This window comes from Momordica charantia, assembly GCF_013281855.1.
Source record: "Momordica charantia cultivar OHB3-1 chromosome 5 unlocalized genomic scaffold, Mcharantia_2.0 BLBB01000005.1, whole genome shotgun sequence".
NCBI lineage: Eukaryota > Viridiplantae > Streptophyta > Magnoliopsida > Cucurbitales > Cucurbitaceae > Momordica > Momordica charantia.
In genome coordinates, this window is record NW_028275163.1 from 17,185,035 (window position 1) to 17,190,684 (window position 5,650).

Below are 5,650 nucleotides of genomic sequence, written 5' to 3' on the forward strand. Positions count from 1 at the left end.
GAATGCCACACCGAAGGAGGCCAATGAGCCCAAAAGAGATATCCAACGGATCTCAAGAAGATGAGGTAGGTACTTTAAATGAATATTTTGCTAATGAGGATCCTTTTGATGTAGGTCCAAGAAGAGCGTATATTGGCCAAGAAAGAGGAAGATTCCAACAATACCGAGAAAGGCTAAGAAGAGAAAACTACCTTGGGAGCATCAAGTTGAAAATCTCAACCTTCCATGGAAAGTCTACACCCGAAGAATTTGAAACATGGGAAATGGAGATTGAGTTAGTGTTTGCATGCCACAATTATGATGATGGCAAGAAGGTAATTCTCGCAATCACTCATTTTAAAGATTATGCACTAACTTGGTGGGATAAAGTGATGGCTCATAGAAGGAGGAATCATGAAGAACCCGTAGCTTCATGGATAAAGCTCAATGAACTCATGAAGAGAAGATTTGTGCCACCACATTACCATAGAGCAAATTCAAGGAAACCTAATAAGCCCAATCAAGGCACGAAGGGAGTTGAAGACTACTACAAGGAGATGGACATGTTGATGAGCCGATTGCAACTAGATGAAGATGAAGAGACCACTATGGCTCGTTTCTTAGATGGTTTTAATCCGGACATAGCCGACAAGCTTGATTTGTAACACTATGAAGACATGGAGGAACTTTTACACCTCGCCGTCAAAATAAAGGAGCAAAACCGAAGGAGAGCTAAAATGTATGTCAAATCTACTCCTAAGGCCACTAGTAGCAAGACGGAAATCCCTAGAGTCAAAATCGAAGGTTAACTATGAGAAGGGAGAGTCATCCAAGTCCAAAACCCAACCTGAAATTCCCAAGACTATGACTAGTGACATTAAATGTTTCAAGTGTCGTGGAGTAAGCCACATAAGCCGAAATTGTCCTAACTAAAGAGCCATGGTACTCAAAGAGGGAGAGCTAGTCATGGATGTTGAGGAAGAAGAAAAAGTAGGGGTTGAGAAGAGGAAAGATGAGAGTAGTCAAGAGGAGCAAGTAGAAGAGGATTCCAAAGACCTAGCCTTAGTGTCTAGGAGGAACCTCAATGTGCAATTTAGGAAAGAATCCTTAGAGGCACAAAGAGAGAACCTATTCCATACTAGGTACATAGTAAACTCCACCCGATGTAGTGTTATCATTGATAGTGAGAGTTGCACTAATGTTGCTAGTAAGGATATAGTGGAGAGGTTGAATTTAGCCACTACACCCTACCAACGGCCTTATAGCCTACAATGGTTGAATAATAGTGGGGATGTGAAGGTCCAAAAGCAAGTTCAAGTTCCATTTAACATAGGTAGGTACATGGACGAGGTCACTTGTGATGTTGTACCTATGCATCCTAGTGATTTCTTGCTAGGGAGACCGTGACAATTTGATAAGAAAGTGAGTTTTGATGGTTTTCTTAATAAATATTCCTTTGAGCATCAAGGTAAGAAAATCACACTTGTACACATTGATGAGTTAAAATTTGAGGAAAGGAGGATGGAGGCCGAGAAAATGGAAGTTATTGAACTTCAAAATAAAGAGAAAGAAAATGCTCCAAAGAAGAGAGAAAAAGTCGTGACTCTCATGGCTAGAAAAGATGAAATAGAGCGAGCTCTATGTGCTATACAATTACTTCTTCTATATTTTAATGAAGGTAATGATCTCCTAGCTCAAGAAAGAAGAAACACTTTGCCTAGTACTTGTATTGAGTTTTTATAGGAAATTGAGGAGACAATGACTGAACACATGCCAAATATGGAAGGAAAAATGGAAGAAGAAGAAGGAGAAGGAAGCAACTTTGAGCCACCCACTAAAGGATCTCAAACACCTCAAGAAGCCGAGCCACATGAGGAGAGCACGAATGATCATCAAGTGGAGATATTTGAGAAGAAGGAAAAAAATGAAGTTTTTCAACTTTATCAAGGTAAAAATCCTACTATAGATACATATCATTGGACTAACTTGCTTCGTTTGGATGTAGGTAACCAACTTGATTCGAGGACGAATCCAAATCAAGAAGGAGGAGATAATGTGATCATATTTGGCACATTCCAAAATGACACCTACACCAATAAGAAAGAAGAATCTGAGGAAATACCCCATAAGCGAAGGAGACTTCATTGGACACGTCAACAAATTTTGACTATTTTGAAGGCCATGTGATAACTCTCCAAAAGAGAGTTGTTCTAGTGATTATTTGGGTGAAAATGTGCATTAAAATGTCAAAGTGTGTCGTTTTAGGTCATAATTAGCATGAATAGTGTTAAAATGTAAATTCTTAGCTAAATATCCTTAGTCTTGAGAACTTTGGCCAAAAACAGCATAAACTCTCGTATTTATGGTTCATTTGCATAGATTTTTAAAGAAGAACTAAGAAGAGAAGGAAGTGTTGAACCAGAGAAGAGCAGTCAAAGCATTTCCAAGACAAAGCATATAAAAGCTAGAGCATAGCGAAGCTAGAGCATGGAGTGACCATACAGTTAATTCCAAAAACACGGGATTTACCGTGTCCGTACAATTTTCGGCTGAGTGCCCTAAATTTAGAACCCGATATAAAAGGGGCGTGTTGCCCTAGCCGCCAGACACACAGAGCCCAAGGGAGACAATTTGAGGGCCGAAAAGACCAAGAGAGGGAATATACCCATTTTTGGGAGGAGAGCTAACGCCAGAAAGGAGAAGCTCGTCTGCTGGAACGCGCTGACTGCTCTTCTTCTCTGTCATTTATCTATTTTTCTGTTATGGGTTGTATTTCTTCTTCTTCCATTTTGTTTTCTTCACCAATTATGAGCTAAACCCCATTTGGGGGGAGGTTCATATGCTGTAACTGACTTGAGACCGAATCTCTAGCTGCTACATTTGTTTTTAAGCAAATCTGAATTTATTTCTTAAATCTTCGCGTTACTGTTGGCCGCTGTTTCGTGTATGCTAGTTTCTATATTGACCCGGAAGGGCTTGTGAGTGTTGATTTGTTTTGCTTGTGATTAGCGCTTTTCTATAGCTATAGGGATACTCAGGAATAGGGTCTCCTAATCATACCTATAGTTTGGATTTATTGCTTGGGTATTTAGCAATGGAAGTTGTATTTACTCATGTTTCGGGTGTCTCGGAAGGGAACCGAGTCGAACTGGGCACTAATAAATATTAGCTACGCTAGAGTATAGGTTGATAACATGTTAAAGTATGTTGAATCTCCCCCACCACCTTCATATCTTTTAATCCCCCATTATCGCTTCCTGTTCTACTATTTCCTTGCGTCGATAGCCTTGAAACTGTTGTCTCTTGCAAGTTTCTGTCGTCTTGTTATTACTTTATTTTATTGTTTTTCTAGACAATATCCATACCCAATCTTTGTATATTTTTATTTGTTCGTATCTGCTTTTATCGTTAAAATACAATCAAAAATCCCTGTAGATACGACCTCGTTACGTACTACAACCGACGAATCGTGTATACTTGCACGTCTTGTCAACACAGTTGTATGGACGCAACAAGTTTTTGGCGTCGTTGCCGGGGATTTTTGCGATTTTATTTTAACATTGATATTTGTAGATACGGTGCTGAAGTGATTTTTCTCATTTTCACATTTGTAATTTTCTGTGTGTTTTTTCGAGGTGCATGAACGATTTTAAGAGCTTGGAATATATTATAGATCACGAGATTGAACGCACATTTCATAGGAATCGAAGAGAACAACGGAGAGTCCAAGTTGAAGCAAACATGAATCCACCCAACCCAAATATGCGTCAGCCACCGAATGTGAGGATTGAGGAAATAGTAGACGGGTTTCCTGTTGCTGCTGACCCTGAGGTAGCAGTGCCCCCTCTCAATGCTGTATTACTAGCAGATGACATCAACAGAGAAATCAGGGCGTATGCAGCTCCAGCATTTTATAATTTCAACCCAATAATCATGGAGCCTGAAATTATAGCCCCAAAATTTGAACTTAAGCCGGTAATGTTTCAGATGCTCCAGACAGTGGGTCAATTTCATGGACATTCTATGGAGGACCCGCATCAGCATTTGAAGTTTTTTATAGGAGTTTGCAATTCGTTTAAGGATGAAGGATGCAGCAAAGAAGTGTTGCGGCTTAAGTTGTTCCCCCATTCACTTAGAGATGAAGCTAGTACTTGATTGGAGTCGCTGCCTTCAAAATCCATTACAAGTTGGGACGACTTGGCCGAAAAATTTTTGATGAAGTACTTCCCACCAAGAAAAAATGCTAAGTACAGAAGCGAAATCAAGAATTTTCAACAAATTGTTAGGGAGTCGGTTAATGAGTCTTGGGAGCGTTTTAAACAGCTTCTGCAAAAATGCCCTCACCATGGAATCCCAAGATGTATCCAAATTGAGAAATATTATAAAGGCTTGGACGATGCTACACGTTTAGTCATCGATGCCTCAACAAATGGCGCATTGCTAGTAAAACCTTATGCTGAAGCATTCAATATCTTGGAGAGGATATCATCGAACAACCATTCATGGTCAGACCCTAGAGCTATTCAAGGTAGAGGAGGTAAGGGACTTAATGAATCTGAATCATACTATGCTTTGAACTCGAAAGTTGAAAACTTGACAAATTTAGTGATGAGAAGCATGACTCAGCAAAACACAGTGGGAGCATCTGATGGTAAGGCAAATGTTAGCCACATCCAAGGGATTTCTTGCTCTTTTTGCGAAGGAGAGCATCATTACAACAACTACCCTGACAATCCAGAGTCGGTGTACTATTTGGGAAATGCTCAGAACAATGGAAAGAACTCATATTCCAATACGTACAACCCGGGCTGGAGGAACCATCCCAACTTTAGTTGGAGTGGAAATCAGGGAGGAAACAATGCTGGTACATCCAATGCTCCAGCATATCAGCAAAAAGAAAGTTATCCCCCAGACTTCTCAAACCAAGGTCAGGTAACAGTGCAAATGGTATCTGAAGGATCATTCGCATCATTGGAGAATCTAATGAAGAAGAATATGGAAAAGAATGACATCACAGTGCAAAGTCAGGCAGCATCACTGAGGAATCTAGAAATGCAAGTGGGTCAGTGGCAACAGATCTGAAAAGTAGACCCAATGGAGCGTTGTCTAATGATATTAAGGTGGCCAAGAGGGATGGGAAGGAGTAATGTTATGCTCTGACATTACGGAGTGGCAAGACATTGCCTACGCCCATACAAATGCTCCAAGAATCCATAAAGAATTAAATCAAGATGAAGGACATTGGCTACAAACAGAAGCATGCGAGTCGGATGTAACACCTATAATCATGCCAGTTAAAAAAAGGGCAAACATCAGGCAGTTAATGAACAGTAGTGCGCATATCACAAGCGAAGAGGTCAACCCAGTAAAAGCTAGGGCATCCAATGCTGGAACAACGAAGTCACAAACAACATGAAAACAGCGCCTAACGACCATGCTACACGCCAAGCGCGCCTGCCCCAGCACCCAGCGCCCATGCCGCACGCCCAGCACGCCTGCCCCAACACCCAACGACCATGCCGCCTGCCCAGCGAGCCCCACTCCAACGTCCATGCGCACGCGCCACCCTTGCCAGCCATACCTTGTCGCCCACTCCTCCCAAATAAAGAATGTGTCTCCTTATGATTTTGATTTATTCTTGGGAGATTTGATTTAGGATTTATTTTTGATT

The 5,650-nt window shown here is 41.0% G+C and overlaps 1 non-coding gene across 1 annotated transcript; it reads right to left on the minus strand.

Annotated features, from left to right (window-relative positions):
• Positions 1–4,225: 4,225 nt before the first annotated feature.
• On the minus strand, positions 4,226–4,331 carry LOC148211467 (small nucleolar RNA R71). Its single transcript, XR_015791095.1, has one exon. It is a non-coding gene; the product is annotated as a small nucleolar RNA R71 (small nucleolar RNA).
• Positions 4,332–5,650: the final 1,319 nt, after the last annotated feature.